This window comes from Schistocerca nitens, chromosome 2, assembly GCF_023898315.1.
Source record: "Schistocerca nitens isolate TAMUIC-IGC-003100 chromosome 2, iqSchNite1.1, whole genome shotgun sequence".
In the NCBI taxonomy this organism is placed as follows: Eukaryota; Metazoa; Arthropoda; class Insecta; order Orthoptera; family Acrididae; genus Schistocerca; species Schistocerca nitens.
Window position 1 is genome coordinate 241,055,069 of NC_064615.1, and position 21,751 is coordinate 241,076,819.

Consider the following 21,751-nt stretch of genomic DNA (forward strand, 5'->3'; position numbering starts at 1 on the left):
AAGGTAGCCGAAGTGTTTGGCGCTTCGAGATGCATCATATCGAAGATTTATACCGCATACAGGGAAAGCGGAGAAGTTTTCTGCAAAGTCACAACGTAGATGAAAGTGTGTGTTGAGTGATCGTGACAGACGGTCATTGAAAAGGATGGTGATGAAAAATACCAGGTGTACCGGTATGAAATGAGCGTAAGATACAAATGTGTCGATAGGGAACATTTGTTGTGAACGAGCCTTAATTATTTTTTGTTTGGTTGGTATGACATCTGTCAAAGATATTTAGTATACATTAAGTCATGGAAGAAACAACATCATATGTTTTCATCGTGTTAAGAATGTCGAATTTTGTACCAGAAAGTGATGATTAGCGGAAAGCATTAATTTTTTGTTTTCATTTGAAAAAAAGTGCTGCAGAGTCGCATCGAATGCTTGTCGAGGCATATGGTGATCATGCTCTATCAGAAGCAACATGCAAAAGATGGTTTCAACGGTTCAGAAATAATGATTTTGATGTAAGAAGACGCCGAATTGCCAGCAATATTGGATGAAGATGATACTTCGAGTCAGAAGCAAATGGCAGCAATGCTAAATGTGGCACAACAAACAATTTCTGACCGTTTGAAAGCTATGGGAAAGATCCAAAAGTGTGGAAAATGGGTGCCACATGAATTGAATGAGAGACAGATGGAAAACCGATAAACCATTTGTCAATTTTTGCTTCAAAGAAATGAAAGAAAATCAATTTTGCATCGAATTGTTGCTGGCGATGAAAAACGGATTTATGTTAAGAATCCTAAACGGGAAAAATCATGTGTTAATCCGGGACAACCATCAACATCGTCTGCAAAACCAGATCGATTCGTCAAGAAGACAATGCTCTGTGTTTGGTGGGTTCAGAAAGGTGTGGTGTATCATGAGCTTCTAAAACCCGGTGAAACTGTAAATACTAATCGCTACAGACAACAAATTATCAATCTGAACTACGCATTGATCGAAAAAAGACCAGAATGGGCCAGAAGATATGGCAAAGTAATTTTTTTACACGACAATGCACCTGCACACAGAGCAAAACTGGTTCAGGATACAATCAAAACACTTGGCTGGGAGCTGCTATACCACCCTCCGTATTCACCAGACTTGGCCTCTTCCGACTACCATTTGTTTTCATCAATGGGACACGCATTGGCTGAGGAACACTTCGATTCCTACGAAGAAGTCGGAAATTGGGTGTCTGATTGGTTTGCTTCAAAAGACGAACATTTCTATTGGCGTGGTGTCCACAAATTGCCAGAAAGGTGGTCAAAATGTATAGAAAGCAATGGTCAGTACTTTGAATAAAATGTTTTTACTTTTCAATTCAAAATTAGTGTTTCATATCCACAAAAAAAAACGCTCATTTCATACCGGTACACCTGGTAAGAGGACGAAAGCTACAAAATTCACAGCAGAACTGAAATCGCCCTAAAGCAACACGAAGGGAGCTCCATAAGCAGGTAACTGCAGGGCGAACCTCCCATCAGTGATGCAAATGCCGTAACAGGAAGCGTGGTGTCGAAGCTATAAAACCTGGACTATGGAACAGTGGAATAAATTTATTTGGTCGGATGAGTCTTGTTGTACACTGTTTCCAGCTTGTGGTCGAATTCATGGCGCTGGATTCGTTGGTGATTTGGGTAGCCATATTGTGGTATTCCATGGGCCCCATGCTTCCTCTGCATAGTCACATGACTGTCATGGTACAACGTCTGTTCCCCAATTGTGATGCTGCGCTTCAAGACAACAGAGACCCTGTTCACACATCTTGCATCGTCCGGGACAAGTTCTGTGAGCACGAGGATGAATTGTCGCATCTCTCTTGGCCAACACAGTCCACAGATCTCAAATTTATTGAGCTTTTGAGGTCTGCTTTGAAGCGCAGAATGAGTAATCGCTACTCACCTCCATCATCGTGATCTGAACTTGCCAATGTTTTGTCGGAAGAATTGTTTAAGATACCCTTGGAAACAGATACTGTATTTACCCATCCGAGAGGACTGGATGCTATTTTGATTGCCTACAGTTTCCCTACATCGTATTAGGCGTGGTGTTTCCAAATTTTTTTCCCATCCCCTTCATGCCTAACATACGTAATTTCAGTAAACAGTTATACTGAGAACACATCACGCAAAACTGGTTCAATCATAATATCACAACTATCGGAGCAAACCGCTAGTTGCCACTTTGCCAATTTACCCATAATTTTGCCTCGCTCTTCCCTCCAGTTGCTTCCAGTTCACTGGCTGAAGCCAGACTGTCTTTGTTGTAGTATTACCGCACTAGATTCGCGCTGTCTCACCTTTTCAGTTGGCAGATTCATCTACCAGACGTAGGGGAGATGGGCGTCTTCCCTTCACCTTTTCATTCATTTAATAAACAAGTGAACATAGGCTTCATAATAACAATCAGTAAAAATATGCAAACGTGATAATATACAAAATTAAGAAACAAATAAAATACAGGGTGAAAATTAAATACTTCACGGAATAATATACGTAGAGAGGTGAAAACTGACACACATGCTTGAAGTGACATGAGGTTTTATTGAAACCAAAAGGAAGCGCACAAAATGACCAACAGATGGTTTTTCACATGGTTTATAAGCAATAAATAGCACAAAAGCTGATATTTAGTAAGGACGTTTTTCTTTAGAACAAATGCTCAACATGTCGGTCGTCATTCGTCAACAATACAAGTAGTCTATGGAGAATGTTGTGAACAGCACTGTACAGAACATCAGTACGTTTGGTGAGAAATGGCCGGCGGATGTTGACTTTTAGCATCTTTGATGAGGTCGAGCGATCGCGGTAACCCCACAACCACACGGATTGAGGTCTGTGGACCTGGAACACATAGTATGACGGACGTGGCGGCTCAGTACGTGATCCTCACTAAACAATGCGCGCAATACATCGTTCAAACTAGAACTACTGATGTTTTTAAAAATATCGGAATCTGATACATTTATATCTAAAAAATGTCATTGTAGGGTGTCGACACAGCAATAGTAAGTACCGATATATCAAAAGAAATAATATCGACTTACGGCCTATAAAATATCGACTGCACATTGTAAATATACTACCGGTTTTAGAGCTGTATATTTATATATTGATTCATTGTTAGATATTCTGTACATCAACAAATTTGCAGCCTGCTTATCTCCCTTAGAGCAAGATCTGTAAGGAAAACGATGCACGTTCACGCTTGGCGATATCCACTTTGCTAACAATGGTAACTGCATGTAAGTGGCACAATGAAAGGCGTTCGTTGGGCTCATCGTTCGTTTTCGTCACAAATCAGATTTGTTCGGAACACTTCATGTGGATCTCTGGATACCGGGTTAGACTCCAGGCAGGGGCGGGGATTTTCCCCTCCCGATGGGGACTACGTGTTGCCGGCCGGAGTGGCCGAGCGGTTCTAGGCGCTACAGTCTGTAGCCGCGCGACCGCTACTATCGCAGGTTCGAATCCTGCCTCGGGCATGGATGTGTGTGATGTCCTTAGGTTAGTTAGGTTTAAGTAGTTCTAAGTTCTAGAGGACTGATGACCTCAGAAGTTATGTCCCATAGTGCTCAGAGCCATTTGAACCATTTGACTACGTGTTTGTGTGACCTCATCATTTCATCATCATTCGGGTACGTGGCGAGACAGGGCAGTGTAAAGACAGGGAATTTGTACGAGCGCTGGTAACCCACAGTTACTTCCCTGCCTTTTCATTCCTGCAAACACCAGCGACCTAAGCAGTTGAAGTGTCAAAATTTCGTGATGAAGTTAAACGATGCAGTTTCTGTTGGTAGTGCCGGGCGCCAATTACTTCAGCATTTCCCCTCACACGTCTCTGCCCAACGCAAAGACAAATCTTGCCATTTATATTTTTGTTCATCATTTTCAGCAACTGTTTTTGAAGAACGCCGATATGAAGAAATAGCACATTAGTTGCGTATTTTTTTTTTTTAACGCAGCTGGTGTGCTGTTTCTTCACATCGGAAATCTTGTTGTTCCATTCACAGCGCCATCCCACAGTGCAGTCGGACTTCTTTTGTGCCACATATACCTGCTTGACACAGTCAAAGAGAAAGACTGGATGTGATGAAAGTTCAAAAAGTAGATAGAATCTTTCAAACAGTGAAAGTAAGATTAGTTCCACCAGAATTTCAAAAGAACGATTTCAAAAATTTACCGAAAATTGCCAAACAAATGTAATAATGAAGTGAAAGTATCGGCACTGATACTGCCATTGCGATATCGATATACCGCGAAGGAATGTCGCCGACAAATATCGATAAATTTTGCGTGAAATTCGATATATCGATATTCTATCAGTAGCCCTAGTTCATATGTGTAGCAATATGGAGTGAAGCGCCATGCTGCATAAACGTCGTACCTTCCATCAGGTGTTTATCAGCCGGGCTACGGATACTCTGACCCCTCTGTCGCTACAGCTAATTTTATACAGAATTCTCATTTCGACGTCATTGACGTGTTGCTGCCCAGCGCCATGTGTGGGCCAGTTTTAGCACTCGTTTTTGATTTCAATAAAACCATGTCATACCAGGCGTATGTGGCACTTCTTACCTCTCTGCCTACATTATCCCATGAACTAGTGTACTTTCAAATGTTAACGTACTTTTCGATATGTGCATGATGTAAAGCATTGCCGATGTTACATCACAGATGTGCATTATAGGTGTCACAACCCTACCTCAGGCAAGCTAGGAGTGCGTTTCTTCCTCTCATGAAATTTTACTAATGAAGAGACAAAATAATCAGAATGTTTTTCCTGTCTTATTAACAAGATCTTTAATACCGCCCTTGATTTTGTTATAAATATGTAGTGGAAGACTACTTATTCTGGAATGTCTCCAGAAGGCTGACAGCAGGTGGCAGCCCGAACTAGCACGGCAGCTCGCACATAATGTAGTGGAAAGAACCTAGTAAAATGCACGAGGTCACAGAATCTGTACCTCTAGCAAGTGTATCTCAAACAGTATGAGTAGAATGTGTTGCAGAGCATCATGACAACACAATACACGTCAACAGGACTGGTGCAACTGAGTACGTGTCAGGCAGGCCATCCACTTCACACACACACACACACACACGCGCGCGCGCGGAAACAAATTAGCTGCACACGCAGATACTAGGCTTACATTGCTGTATTGCACTAACATCAGATTAAAAGTAGTTCAAAATATCTCGCTTCAGACCAAGATTTCCGGTATATTTTTGTGAGTTATGCGGAAAAAGCAACTGGAAATCACCTCTCAAAGATGGGCGGTTGGGTATCCCGTTTGTCACGCACCCACCGAGATGTGACTTCGGTCGAACTCTACAACAGACTAGATTCAAAATAGCTCACCCTACCAAACTGAGCAGGGAATGACACGAAAAGCAAAATTATGTAGTGATCGTAATGGTATTCTTATCGATAGGGTGTAGTGATCATAATGGTATTCTTATTGATAGGGTCACATTGCGTAAAAGGATTGGAGAACTTCATCAGCAGATTGGCTTTTTTTATGTACTATCACATAATAGGTCATTTCAATAATAATAAAGAAACAAGACGCATCAAAATCCGTGTTTACATGGGTCATTGTTTTCTTGTTTTGACTTGAGAAACTCGTCCCCAAAATTTGCAATTCTCATGCTGCCCCGATTAATGCTCGCTTTAACGGATGTAATAGGTACAGTATTGTATAGCAAGATCGTCAAAGAGGCCGATCTACTCATGCTTAAACATATGGAAACCAATCTGGCACCACGGTCTTCAGAGTAAATTGCTGTTATTGACGAGATAGAAAGAAACTAATGAAACTTCCTGGCAGATTAAAACTTTGTGCACGACCGAGACTCGAACTCGGGACCTTTGCCTTTCGCGGGCAAGTGCTCTACCATCTGAACTACCCAAGCACGACTCACGCCCCGTCCTCACAGCTTTGCTTCTGCCAGTACCTCGTCTCCTAAATTCCAAACTTTACAGAAGCTCTCCTGCGAAACTTGCAGAACTAGCACTCCTGAAAGAAAGGATATTGCGGAGACATGGCTTAGCCACAGCCTGGGGGATGTTTCCAGAATGAGATTTTCACTCTGCAGCGGAGTGTGCGCTGATACGAAACTTCCTGGCAGATTAAAACTTTGTGCACGACCGAGACTCGAACTCAGGACCTTTGCCTTTCGCGGGCAAGTGTTCTACCAACTGAGCTACCCAAGCACGACTCACGCCCCGTCCTCACAGATTCACTTCTGCCAGTACCTCGTCTCCTATCTTCCAAACGAGTCTCGGTCCGGCACACAGTTTTAATCTGCCAGGAAGTTTCATATCAGCGCACACTCCGCTGCAGAGTGAAAATCTCATTCAGGAAACTGATGGTCATTAAGAGGTGACGTCACTGGTTATACGCTGTTGGGTCGTTCGTCATATCCTGCACCTTGTGAGAGTTTCGCACGTTTCAAATGACGTGGCAAGCATATCCGCTCCGGAGAAGCGGAAATGTTTAATCTCTCATTCTCAGCCAGTGGAAACTATCACGTCGGCCATCATTCGACAAGTGTTCACTTCCTGCCTTACGTTAATGACTCGCTGTTCACGTTGTTGTGATATTAATAGACATCCTCCAGACAAGAATTTTGTGGCATATCTCTGTGACAACAATACTTAGCGAACAGTGATACAGCAACACTTAGGACTCGCTTCTGTACAAAAGATTTATACGCATGCGCCAGTTGAAGTGTGTTCAGTATGATGCAGTAATAAGTTGTTGTCGTTCATATAGCGAATCTTTATTTTTGTACAGACATTGCGCACTATGCGTAAACTTCCTTGCGTTTGTTAATAAACTTCGGTGAGCATTATTCTTAGCGCGACGTGCACCTGAAAAGTAACCTCTTTATATCTACATTCGCTCTATAATGTCTAGCGCGACTGCAGCAGCAGCTTTCGATGTCCCCTCACGTAAGTGATTCAAAGAATACGGCTACAAGTAGTAAACAATGTTTTTAAAGAGCCCCAGTAAAAACAGGGATGCCAGATTTTGTCCTCGAAGTAGCCACGCACAAACCTATTCATCCACTATTAGGGAAAACCGTCGTCAAGCGCGTTAAAGACTTCGAGGCTGTAGTGGTACCACACACTGTAAGCCAAAAACCTGGTCGTTCCAGTGGCCGTGCGGTTAAAGGCGCTGCAGTCTGGAACCGCAAGACCGCTACGGTCGCAGGTTCGAATCCTGCCTCGGGCATGGATGTTTGTGATGTCCTTAGGTTAGTTAGGTTTAACTAGTTCTAAGTTCTAGGGGACTAATGACCTCAGCAGTTGAGTCCCATAGTGCTCAGAGCCATTTGAACCTGGTCGTTCCCAATTTCTAGGAAAGCCAACAGTAGAGCTATGTCTATAAAAACGGCACTCGTGATGATTTTTCTGCAGGTTTAAATTATCCTTTATAACTTAGATTATTCCACATCACAAACCCAGGATGAAACAGGTATACATTCAGTTGTCTCGGGTAGGTACTCAGAACTGCAAATGCTGTAGTTGCCTCTATTTAAATATCCTTTAACATGACAGTTGCGCGTCTGTTAAAAACGTTCACTTAGAAAACTGCTTCGTCGTAGATCTTTCCTAGCATTACTTACGCAAGCTTGATTTCGGGACGTAGTCACGTTTTGCATGATTGCAACCGCACTTCCTTCAGCTTAAAATTACGTTATTAATAATCATATGCGTGAAAATTGGTATAATGCGATCGAAACACGCAGTGTCGTTTTTAAAACATTTTTTGGGACTGCAATGATTTGTTGTATTGAATACTAACGTCAGTGAGCAGTTGAGAGTTTGGAATACCAACATCCAAAACATGGAAGCTGCCAGATTTAATACAGCTTCAAATGCTAACATTTCGCATAGTGCTACTCATTTCCATGCCACTTACGTAACACTGGAGTCTCCATTCCCTTCACTAGCGCTGCTCAGACTCACATGTTTGTCTAAATCTTCTCTGGCCTGTAGCAACGCAATTAAATTATCCTGATAAGCATATACGCGTATTTTCTATGGACGTCGTGAAAAACTTACGCTAACCGACTTTCAACCCCCATGCTACATGTTGTTGTTGTTGTGGTCTTCAGTCCTGAGACTGGTTTGATGCAGATCTCCATGCTAATCTATCCTGTGGAAGCTCCTTCATCTCCCAGTACCTACTGCAACCTGTTAAAAACGTTCACTTAGAAAACTGCTTCGTCGTAGATCTTTCCTAGCATTACTTACGCAAGCTTGATTTCGGGACGTAGTCACATTTTGCATGATTGCAACCGCACTTCCTTCAGCTTAAAATTACGTTATTAATGATCATATGCGTGAAAATTGGTATATTGCGATCGAAACACACAGTGTCGTTTTTAAAACATTTTTTGGGACTGCAATGATTTATTGTGTGCTACATGTTTAGTCAAAATTGTCAATATTAATTCCATAAAATCTCTTGATGAATTAAACGCGCAATCTTGTATGTGTGTACTACAACAAAAGATGTTATTCTATTTCGGAAATCCTGTTCTTCCGCATACGTAAGCAAGCAAGTCTCACATGCAGAGGATACACCGTATTCTCGTTTTGAAGAGCAATGAATTCAAACGAATCCAGGAGTACAAATAATTCTCATCTAACACACACCAAGTCAGTCTGTCGTTCCTACACACTCACTTGTCTTTATCTTTTTATTTATTTATTTATTTATTTTAGTCTGCACGAACATCCCTAAAGTGTTTTCACATTTTCCTCCAAAAGAGATGTCAACATCCTCCTATAATTTCCTAGGCTTCAGTATTTGTTTGTGTTTTTCCACACGTCACCGTTCCAGGTATGGCCAAATAGGGTGTACTTCTACTGTAGAAATTGAAATGGGCAGTAATTTCTCGTTAGAAAGTGGTGTACGCAAGTTAACGAGCTACTGAATAAACAGAGGTCAGGTCGCGACATGATTCCTTCCGCTGCAGAAACCTCGCACCACTTCGAGGCCTGTGGACAGTAGCCAATTACTTTTTTAGAACTCCACGTGACTGGCTGTCTCTGCTACGTCTGTTGTTATTCGACATTTCTTTCTGACACTTCTTTTTTCTGACAGCGGCGAGACACACGGGAAGGAACAGATGGTCCGCGATCCGACCGATAAACAGAGCGTGAAACATGAATCACAATGGACTTTTCACATCCGCTAGGGGCCCGATTAACCTGCAGAGAGTAAATATTTCACCCATCTATATTTCGTTATTTTTTTGCTCGAACAACAGGCGTCCTTGCTACAGTATTAACTAAATAGCTTTGACTGAATGAGTTCGATTGTTCGACTCGGGAAAAGTCCTTGGCCGACTGTGCAGTTGCGCAAAAATTTATGATGTTACACACAACACAGTTCTTTCTCGTTACTTATCGTCTCATTCGTCCAAATTGTCAGCAGTCAAAATGCGCTGATGTAGATGCTGATGATGACTGCAATGAAATGGGGATGTGTTATGCTGATGATTTGCTAGTCCAGCTAAAGGAGGATGAGTACTTGCGTGGAAATGTAGCTGTCAGTAACTGTGGAAGGATAATAATTGGAGTTATGTTAGTTTTAGCATGACTGACTCCCACAACGTGAGAGGTAACGATAACGGATCTTATGGACAGGAAAATTAAATTGTGAACAACTTTCTGGATGCGGAAGTAAGGACTTGTTACAGTTACCTTGGAACTGGCTGGACGATATGTGGACGCGAAGGGGAGGTATGTATTGGTGGAGGCGCTACATAGTGGTAATTTGCTGGTCAACTTTCAGGTTATGTAAAATATCCGGAAATGTTTTAAGAATTTAGAGATGGAATGGGAAGTTACTTAAGAAGTATAGGATGCTAGTTGGAGGAAGGAGGCCAGACAGAGGAAACGACAACCAAGAGCTTGCGTGTAGTGATAGAATTCAAGAGGAACGGAAATCTATTCTAAGTTGGGAAACATAACAGAAGGTCGAATAGGGCTGTCGTACGAGTGGTGGTGGAGTGGAGGTGACCACGGGAGTTGCCGTTCACTAGTTTTAGGGATTTAAGTCTGTCGTGGGCTCCTTGCACAGAAGCGCTCACGTTTTATGATAATTCGACGATACGAGCTTTGTGCGTATAAGGCAGCGCATACTCCATGAGTTATGACCGCACAGTGAGTTCTTTATACCTGAAGGTTCGATGTGTTAGATTTCCGGAGACTGCAAGTAATACAGGGACACTTATAGTCACCTCATGGTGAAAGGTTGCCAGGTATGGAAAATTGCGTACGTGCTCCAGTGAGGACTCCGAAGTATTGGTTATGCTGATAATTGTCACATTATGTGCGGCTACGTGCACCTGAAAAAAACAGTTTTATCAGGCCAATCGCGTTTCGGCTTTTGCGTTCTGAAAGGCATCATCAATGGCCCGTAATATATACATATTTCTATGTATACTATTTTGTTTTACAGACTAGATGTTGTATTTTCATATTGGAAACAATTTTGGCACTTTTTGACTTACTTTTAAGTAATAATAGTTCATAGTTGTAGTTACAAGGTTTGAAACTGCTGCCTTACAAGAGAGCTCGCTTTGCTGGTTTTAAAGTTTGTGCTCCCAGTTATTCGAATTATCACTGGCACAGCACTGAGTTCATGACCATACGTTTCCCTCAAATTTTGTTTTCAATGTTTTTGCCAGTTATTGAATGCTATTGTCAACTGCCGAATGTGTGCATGTTGATATCTGTGGCGTGGTGGTGGTGGTGGTGGTGGTGGTGGTGGTGGTGGTGGTGTGTGTGTGTGTGTGTGTGTGTGTGGGTTGGTATATGTTTTTGTGTTGTGCCATGTGTATACCTGTATTTTTTATCACTATTCTTTATTATTTATATTTTTATGACGTTATCACGTATCCGTTTTTGCAGTAGCTCTCTGGATGTGGCAATTTCCCTGCGTTGGTATATATGGTATTTAATTTGGTTATTTATCCTGATGATTTTATTGTGTTGTTCTATGTTGGTGTGATGACGACCTTAGTGCTGTAAGTGCCCTGTGGATCTGGAATGGTTTGCTTCACACTTCAGTGACCGATGTGCTCTTTGTATCGTGTTTTAAAATTCCTCTATATCATTCATGTATACATTGCATCACAGATTTCACATTCAAGTTTGTATATTGCTGCTTCCAGGAATCTGTATCTCTTGATTGTTGGTTGGTTTGACTTTGAAGAGTTTGCACTGTTTCTTTGGTATGTTCGTCACTCTGTGTGTTAATGTCCGTGCGTAAGTCATAGTATACCATATGCTTTCTTTCCGTGTGGTGTATTAGTAAAAAATTGGACTATCATTACGTTATAAGAAGTCAGAACGTGCTAGAACTGTTTCTACGCTCGCAGTACAGTATCTAGTACGTAAAATAAAATTGTAGAGTCGTAAATAGTTATATATTTCAGGCCACCGGTGGCGATATTCAAAAACTAAATGCTAAATGCATATAGCAAGAAAGAATTGGTTTCATTTGGTTTCACATAAACGGATATAACATGCCTATTACCAACATAATATTACACTCATTGGGGACGCCAGGGCAAGAAAACTGATACACAGATTTAGAAATCTGTGAGGATTGTAGTTGGCGCAGATTGTGCTAATACGTTAGTAACGAAGATTAATAGTACGACCTTATTAGTCAAACGCATTCTTCTAAAGCTTGCAACTGTTCTCAGTCGAGTTACTGCCCAGTGATGTGGCGGAGTTGTTATGACACAGGAAACGTATACGGGAGAACAGTGATTCCAGTACCCGCCTGGAAATCGAGATTTGCGTTTCTTGTGATTTCCCCATACCGCGTACCGCGAATGCTGGGACGTTTCACTTAAAGGAGCAGGGCCGATTTCCTTCCGCATCCTGCACCAACTCGAACTAGCACTCCGTCGCTAATGCCACAGTCTTCGACAGGGTATTAAAACTTTTTTTTAAAAAAAATCATCCATATTCAGGCTTGTTCAGTGCAGTCCGCCACGAATTCTGTGCCAAAGTCTTCATCTCAGAGTAGCATTTGAACCCAAAGTCCTCAATTATTTGTTGGATATATTTCGATCTCTGCATTCCTCTACAGTTATTCCTCTCTATAGTAGCCTTGAATTGTAGGATACCCAACTTCCGGAAGTAAGTATGTGCCAAAAGAAGAACAAATAATGTCTAGTAAACATGGCCTCTAAAATGCCTACCTGAAGAGCTATGAGCACCAGTTCATCTTCGATACTGTGACACACGTCTCTTCTACTACAAGCTCTTTGGTTTTCATAACTTTGAAGGCGGTGTTATGGGCCAAAACAAGAAGAAAATGACAAGTAAACAATGGCTTTCTTCTTCGCTAGTGTGAGACACTCCTCTTCTGCCCAACATGTGCCCATAACTCTTCAGGTATGCAATTTAGAGGCCATATTTACTGGACAATTTTTTCTTGTTTTGGTCCGTACTACAACCTCCAAAAATATGGAAACCAAAGAGCTTGCTGTAGAAGAGATGTGTTTGACAGTATCGAAGATGAACAAGTGCTCATTGTTGTTAAGATATGCCTTTTAGAGCCCTTGTTTACTAGACATTGCTTTCTTGTTTTGGTCCTTATTAGCCTACCACCTCTGAACGTTGCATATCCTACAATATTACCAATAACAGTATCAGTACACGTATTCCATTGACAGAGGTATCAGGGTCCCTTACCTCAAACTGATACATGTACCCTTCTACATCGTTCCTGAAAGTTTGTAACGTCAGCATGGAATAACCCTGTTGGGACCACATACCAAACAGATCGAGTCTATTCTTCTCTGGTTTTTCCACAGTCCTTGACTATCACACGGCAACGGTCTTGCCGCAGAGGATACACCGGTTCCCGTCAGATCACCGAAGTTAAGCGCTGTCGGGCGTGGCCGGCACTTGGATGGGTGACCATCCGGGCCGCCATGCGCTGTTGCCATTTTTCGGGGTGCACCCAGCCTCGTGATGCCAATTGAGGAGCTACTCGACCGAACAGTAGCGGCTCCGGTCAAAGAAAACCATCATATCGACCGGGAGAGCGGTGTGCTGACCACACGCCCCTCCTATCCGCACCCTCAACTGAGGATGACACGGCGGTCGGATGGTCCCGGTGGGCCACCTGTGGCCTGATGACGGAGTGCCGCTGCTGCTGCTGCTGACTATCATACAATGCTGTGCATCAACGTACATTCTCAGAAAGTCCTTCCTCGAGTTAAGGTCGATGTTTGATACTAGTAGACTTCTTTTGGCGACAATTGCTCTCTTTGCCTGCACTAGCCTGCTTTTTACGTCCGCCTTGCTTCCTTCACCATGTTTTATTTTGCTTTCACGTTGGTAAATTCCATAGCTTCACCTACTTCGTGGTTCCCAGTTTTGAAGTTTACCGGTAATTTTATTTCTGCTACTCATCTTTACTTTCGGTTTTCGTAGGATTCCTGTCTATCCACGTTCTGTGCTCAGTGAATTAAAAAAAATGTGTGAAATCTTATGGGACTTAACTGCTAAGGTCATCAGTCCCTAAGCTTGCACACTACTTAACCTAAATTATCCTAAGGACAAACACACACACCCATGCCCGAGGGAGGACTCGAGCCTCCGCCGGGACCAGCTGCACAGTCCATGACTGCAGCGCCCTAGACCGCTCGGCCTCAGTGAATTGTTCATTCCATTCTGTAGATCACGTAACTCTTGCTCACTTTCATTGAGGATAGCAATGTCATCAGCGAATCTTATCATTTATATCATTTCGCCCTAAATTTCAATTCCACTCCTGAATTCTGTCATAGCTTTTCGATGCGTATATCGAACTGTTGTACCACTGTTGTCGATTTTCTTTCGTCATCCATTAGCTTACTGAGCGAGGCGAAAATTTATATAGGCCCCGGCACGTGACCTTATCTGTCTTATTCCCGTAATCCCTACGGGAGATACACTACGATGGATGCACAGTGGTCCCACAATCTTCATCGAATACAGGTTCTCAATAAATTCAACCGCGAGAACTACGTACCATTCTTCCAAAGATTCCCGTTTATCAAGTTTCATGGTAGGCATAGTGCCTATTCTTGGTAAACTGAGACAGTGAAATAAGTGGAATAGTTAATAAATGCAGTTGTGCCACTTTTATAGGTTTTCGAAGTAACCGCTGCATCTTCAGGGCTTTCTGTTATTATGTAAGGACACGTGTCTGGCGCGTTGACATTGCTATGAGCGTCCTTAGGTAACAGTAGAAAGCCCTGCTCACGAAGTTGTTACTCTGAAATTTAGTTTGGCATAACAGATAAGTTATAAATCCAGTTGACGGAATTTATTAATAAAATTCCCAATTAAGTTCCCCGAGCAGGTCCCGTGAGATAAAGTATGTGATCAAAAGTTTTTAGTGACCATTAGTGTGGATTATGAATTCTTGAAATCAGCTGGGGACATTTTCAAGGAAGTATCCGAACGTCTATGGAGGAATGGCACCCCATTCTTCAAGAGCCACAACCAGAAAAGGCAGTACCATAGCTACCTGGGATTGTCAGTGTTAGAGACGCGATGTATTACTTGAAGTCGAATTAAGTTGAATTTTTTTTTGGTAATATCTTTACTGGCTAAGTCTGTATATAGGAAGTCTGATAATTAGTCCCGACATTATCAATCATCTCCAGATTGAAATATATACAGTGGTGTCTAAGATAAGAGATACTCTATCAATTGGCTGTTAATAACATTCACTTACGTTGACAGTCAATTGACAAAGTGCCCTCTTATCTTAGGCACTGCTGTCAGTATTTTGATCTGAAGATGACCGCTAACGGTTGAAACAAGCTATAAAATTTCCAATGTGCGATCTTGGCTATTTTAAAAAAAAAAAAAAAAAAAAAAAAAAAAAAAAAAAAAAAAAAAAAAGAAAGAAAGAAAGAAATGTCTGTGTTGGACGCTGTGTGGAACTCCTCGAGCATTGTAGACTACTCTTTTTACCTCCCTATGCACAGTCTGTGTGCTAACTTGTCTGCTGGTAGCACTTGGGAACTCACAAGTAATTCCTTCCGCCGAATTCACGCAATTTTTGAGAACAAACGTCCGCAATGCTCGATGGTTCCTATCCGCCAGTACATGAGGTCTTCCTCGTCTTGGTTTAGCTGTTGCAGTTCCTTCGCTTCGACTTGGGCAGCTTTGGATTTGTTTCTTAGGTGACATGCAATGATTAAGCAACGTTCGAAGGCACTAAGCTCTCTGGGCCGACGCAGCCTGCTGTCACTGCTTCTCTATTGAAAACACAATATTCGTACTCTCCGCCTCCTTTTATAATGGCGAGTTCTCCCTTCGTGACATGCAGCGGTCAGTTCCACAGTGAATAATGGTACGGTATCCAGATATTTCTGATCATATAGTGTGTACAGTGCGCTCGAGAAAACTGCGATACGTTATGTGGTGTACTCTACCTTCTTCACCAACAAGAAACGAAAAAAGGGTAGAAAAGTTCAGGTCATAGGGAGCCTGTACACGCCGCAGGTCAGATAATACAACTCGTATTATGCGGTGCAACAATGAGATTTCACCAATTAATATTCAGCTGTCTTAAGCATCCAATTGGCTAGCTATTGATTACTCATTATGTTGAGTGGCAGGTAACTCATTGTGAATACACTATTTGCTTCAGAAGCTTCCCTCTACATCCTCATCTTGAGCTTACAGGGTGACAATTATTGAACTATATGAAAAAAATTTAATTAGTTACAAACTAAGAGGTGCACACACTTTATTCAACATGTAAACGTCACTACAGATATTTGGATTTAGGTGATAACGTGTTCGATATGCGTGCCGTCATTGGCGATGTGGCGCAGACGAATAGCGACATTCTGCATGACCCGCTGAAGTGTCGGAACATCGATGCTGACGATGGCCTCCTGAATGGGTGTTTTCAGCTCAGCAATGGTTTTGGGGCTATTGCTGTACATCTTCTCTTTAATATAGACTCACAAAAAGGAATCACAAGAGTTCAGATCCGAAGAATATGGCGGCCAATCGAGGCCTATGCCAGTGGCCTCTGGGTACTCCAGAGCCAGAATGCGGTCCTCAAAGTGCTCCTCCAGGACATCAAACACACTCCTGCTTCGATGGCGTCGAGCTCCGTCTTGCATGAACCACATCTTGTCGAAATCAGGTTCACTTTGAATAACAGGGACGAAATCATTTTCCAAAATCTTCAAGTACCGTTCGGTAGTCACCATGCCATCAAGGAATATCGCATCGATTTTTCCGTGAGTGGACATTGCACACCACACAGTCACTTGTCGGGGGTGACGAGACTTATCGATCGCGAAATGCGGATTCTCAATCCCCCAAATGCGCCAATTTTCCTTATTGACGAACCCATCCAAATGAAAGCGGGATTCGTCGCTAAACCAAACTATACTAATTCCCATCATGCCTCGCAGCCAACAGTGCAGTTTGAACGTCCTCGCGCAGAAGTTATTATGAAGTTAATTCATATAGTTCAATTGAACGTCCTAACGCAAACTTCAGAAGTTATGATGAAGTTATTTCATATAGTTCAATTGAACGTCCTAACGCAAAGTCCAGAAGTTATGATGAAGTTATTTCATATAGTTCAATAACTGCATTTTGAGATCAGAAGGGAACCTACAGGAAAACCTGCTGATCTCAGGGCTCCATTTGTAGCTCACACTCTCACGATAGCCTCGGAATATCTACAGCCTGCCTCGGATTGCTAGAGAGGATAAGGTAGGGTATATAAAACTGCAAATTACAAATCCTGTGGTGATCCTCTTACTTTCCTCCTCGCCTGCACTGCACTCCATGTTTATCGCATGCTTGAAGCCAACTGTGGAAGTGTGGTCCATGTTGGAAAATCTTCTCAACTGGGCCCTCTTTATTAACAGTTACGCTTTGGTCTCTGTGAACTGGGAGATTTCTCCTTGGTCTCAATGGTGTAAGCAACCCCTTCCAGGCCTGTGTATTGTGTACCCAGATGACTTGTAAAAGGCCTCTGTTAGGATTCTGCCTCATGCAGCTACGCTCTTCCTGAAAAGTCCTTAGTTACTGCTTCCATCAAGTTTCTTGAACACGACTCTAGCTGTTTATTGTAAAGTCGCTAAATTAGCAGGTTCGAAGCACGTGGAAATGCTAGTATTCAGCTTTCGCGATAGTGGCACGAGTGTTTGACCTCGTCATGCTGGCGGCTGCCTCGTGGATGTTGTCGCACTGCTCAGGATGAACACTGGGCCATATCTCGTGCTGCGTCACTCACAACAGAACTATAAAGCCGCCTGCTCTGCTGTTGCACCAGCCAAGCATGTACGGGGGATTGCGTGATCTGTACAACACACGAGGCTAGTGGGACGCGACAGCCGATAAGCGCCAAGATCCTTGACCAACATCCGTAGCTTCATTGGCCAAGGGGCTACGGCCGGATGCCCTTGCCTTCTCAGGTAGGCAACAGCTGTCGTTTCCACAGGCCGTAAACAGTCATGTTTATATGCGTACGAGTAAACAATAGACTATTAAAGGACACTACACTGTTGTTACACTCAACACTTACTACATCACGTAGTCGTTAATTCTATATCTCACATTAGCATGCACATTATACTTCCTACCCAGCACTGTGCTAGCAACGACACTTTCTACGTCAGATAAGATACCTGGGCATTGAGGCGACAAAAGTTATGGGACAGCGATAAGGACATATACAGGGTGTTTAAAAAATGACCGGTATATTTGAAACGGCAATAAAAACTAAACGAGCAGCGATAGAAATACACCGTTTGTTGCAATATGCTTGGGACAACAGTACATTTTCAGGCAGACAAACTTTCGAAATTACAGTAGTTACAATTTTCAACAACAGATGGCGCTGCGGTCTGGGAAACTCTATAGTACGATATTTTCCACATATCCACCATGCGTAGCAATAACATGGCGTAGTCTCTGAATGAAATTACCCGAAACCTTTGACAACGTGTCTGGCGGAATGGCTTCACATGCAGATGAGATGTACTGCTTCAGCTGTTCAATTGTTTCTGGATTCTGGCGGTACACCTGGTCTTTCAAGTGTCCCCACAGAAAGAAGTCACAGGGGTTCATGTCTGGCGAATAGGGAGGCCAATCCACGCCGCCTCCTGTGTGTTTCGGATAGTCCAAAGCAATCACACGATCATCGAAATATTCATTCAGGAAATTAAAGACGTCGGCCGTGCGATGTGGCCGGGCACCATCTTGCATAAACCACGAGGTGTTCGCAGTGTCGTCTAAGGCAGTTTGTACTGCCACAAATTCACGAAGAATGTCCAGATAGCGTGATGCAGTAATCGTTTCGGATCTGAAAAATGGGCCAATGATTCCTTTGGAAGACATGGCGGCCCAGACCAGTACTTTTTGAGGATGCAGGGACGATGGGACTGGAACATGGGCCTTTTCGGTTCCCCATATGCGCCAGTTCTGTTTATTGACGAAGCCGTCCAGGTAAAAATAAGCTTCGTCAGTAAACCAAATGCTGCCCACATGCATATCGCCGTCATCAATCCTGTGCACTATATCGTTAGCGAATGTCTCTCGTGCAGCAATGGTAGCGGCGCTGAGGGGTTGCCGCGTTTGAATTTTGTATGGATAGAGGTGTAAACTCTGGCGCATGAGACGATACGTGGACGTTGGCGTCATTTGGACCGCAGCTGCAACACGGCGAACGGAAACCCGAGGCCGCTGTTGGATCACCTGCTTTACTAGCTGCGCGTTGCCCTCTGTGGTTGCCGTACGCGGTCGCCCTACCTTTCCAGCACGTTCATCCGTCACGTTCCCAGTCCGTTGAAATTTTTCAAACAGATCCTTTATTGTATCGCTTTTCGGTCCTTTGGTTACATTAAACCTCCGTTGAAAACTTCGTCTTGTTGCAACAACACTGTGTTCTAGGCGGTGGAATTCCAACACCAGAAAACTCCTCTGTTCTAAGGAATAAACCATGTTGTCTACAGCACACTTGCACGTTGTGAACAGCACACGCCTACAGCAGAAAGACGACGTACAGAATGGCGCACCCACAGACTGCGTTGTCTTCTATATCTTTCACATCACTTGCAGCGCCATCTGTTGTTGAAAATTGTAACTACTGTAATTTCGAAAGTTTGTCCGCCTGAAAATGTACTGTTGTCCCAAGCATATTGCAACAAACGGTGTATTTCTATCGCTGCTCGTTTAGTTTTTATTGCCATTTCGAATATACCGGTCATTTTTGAAACACCCTGTACAAATAGCGATAGTATCGCGTAGATAATGTACACTACTGGCCATCAAAATTGCTAGACCGAGAAGAAATGCAGATGATAAACGGGTATTCATTGGACAAATATATTAGACTAGAACTGACATGTGCCTACCGTCACCTTCGTGAAGCTCCTGTCTCTTTCCTCTCCACCCTGGCCAGGCTCTACAATGTAGTCCTGTCCACCGGTTACTACCCCGACCTGTGGAAAACCTCACGTATCCTCATGTTCCTTAAACCCGGCAAACCACCGTCCGCCGTCTCCTCCTACCGCCCCATCAGCCTTACCTCGGCCTTCAGCAAGGTCCTGGAATCTATCCTCACCCGCCGCATCCACCAGCATCTCCGCCAGCACCGCCTTCTTCCTGTTACCCAGTGTGGCTTTCGGCCGTCCTTCTCTTCCAACGACCTTCTCCTTCACCTCACTCATCTCCTTTCCGAACAGCTTAATTCCCGTCGCTCCGCAATCTTCCTCTCCCTGGACCTCGAACGTGCCTATGACCGAGTATGGCATTCCGGTCTCGTCTTCAAGCTCCAAACCTTCGCCCTTCCCATTAACTACGTCCGTCTGATCGGCTCCTTTCTCTCCCGCCGTCCTTCCTATGTCACCATCCATAACGCAGATTCCTACACCTTTTTCCCCTCTGCCGGTGTGCCCCAAGGCTCCGTCCTCTCCCCCCTTCTGTACCTTTTGTACACGGCGGACATGCCGCCGCCGCCAGCCCCCGTCCACCTTCTCCAGTTTGCCGATGACACCGCCTTCCTTGCCCTTGCCCCCACCCTGCAGCGCTCCCAACACCTTCTCCAATCCCATCTTGACCGGTTCACCGCTTGGTGCAACCAGTGGTTGCTCAAGGTCAATCCCTCCAAAACCCAGGCGATCATTGTAGGCAACACCACCCCTTCCTTCCGCCTCCTTGATTTCTACATCACCATCTATGGCCGTCCTATCGCCCTCACTCCCACCCTTAAGTACCTTGGCGTCACCCTCGACCGTCGCCTCTCCTGGACTCCCCACCTCCGGACAATCCAAGCCAAGGCACGCTCCCGACTCAATCTCCTCAAGCTCCTCTCCGGCCGTACGTGGGGTCTGGACCCCTCCACCATCCTCCACACCTATAAATCCCTCATCCGCCCTATCCTTTGTTATGCCCATCCGGCTTGGATCTCCGCCCCCCCTCCCTTTTATAAATCCCTCCAAATCCTTGAACGCCATGCTCTCCGCCTCGCCTATCGCATCCGTCTCCCCTCCCCCACGCGGATCCTGTATGATCTCATCCCCTTCCCCCACCTCCTCCTTTTCCTTGAACGGATACGTATCCTGTACACCTCCCGTAAACTCGACCCTCCTCACCCGCTCGTCTCCCCGATCCTCTCCCACCCCCGCCCGCTGCCGCGCCTGTATTCCCACGTCCCGCCCGGTCTCCATCTGTCCACCCTCCTTACCCTCTCCCAAGGTGGCTTCCGCCAGCTCCCCCTCCCTGATGATGCCCTCCTCCCCTCCATCTACCCCTCCTACCAACTTTGATCCTCCCGCCCTCCTCCTGTGCTTGCTCCTCTGGGCACCCTCCTCTCCCTCCCTCCTCCTTCAATCCCCCCTCCTCCCCCGGGCCTCCCCTCCACTGTCCCTCTCCTCCTACCCCCGTCTCCTCCGCCCTTGGCATCCTTTTTCTCCCCTCTCCCCCACCTCACCCCTGTTCCCCTCTTGGCAGGTCCCCGGACTCGCACACGCCAAGTGGACATTCGCGCGCCGGAGATCACCGCCATCAGTGTTTCGTGTGTGCCGTCATGTTTAGTGTTCCGTGTTCACCGTCGCACTCCCTCGTTCACCAGTGCCATCGTCATCTTCAGTGTTTGTGCGTCGTCTCATCTGTTAGCAGTGTGGATTCTCGATGAGTGTGAACGGCTCCGTGTGTGTCTCTCTGTGTCTCCTTTTTTATTGCCCACCTTTTGTAACTTTTATGTTTTCTCCTGTTTCTACTGCTTGTATATTCTATGGCTGAAGAGCAGCATAGTGTGCTGCTGACAGCCTGCCTGTTGTACTGGCTTTAAAATAACAATAAAGTAAAAAAAAAAAAAAACTGACATGTGATTACATTTTCACGCAATCTGAGTGCATATATCCTGAGAAATCAGTACCCAGAACAACCACCTCTGGCCGTAATAACGGCCTTGATACGCCTGGGCATTGAGTCAGGCAGAGAGTGGATGGCGTGTACAGGTACAGCTGCCCATGCAGCTTCAACACGATACCACAGTTCATCAAGAGTAGTGACTGGCGTATTGTGACGAGCCAGTTGCTCGGCCACCATTGACCAGACGTTTTCAGTTGGTGAGAGATCTGGAGAATGTGCTGGCCAGGGCAGCAGTCGAACATTTTCTGTATCCAGAAAGGCCCGT

The 21,751-nt window shown here is 44.3% G+C and overlaps 1 protein-coding gene and 1 pseudogene across 1 annotated transcript in view; one reads left to right on the forward strand and one right to left on the reverse strand.

The window, feature by feature from the left end:
* LOC126235959 (protein 5NUC-like) overlaps positions 1–21,751 on the reverse strand; it is a 260,942-nt gene that overhangs the window by 107,373 nt on the left and 131,818 nt on the right. The window lies entirely within an intron of this gene.
* On the forward strand, positions 12,907–13,024 carry LOC126238438 (5S ribosomal RNA; annotated as a pseudogene).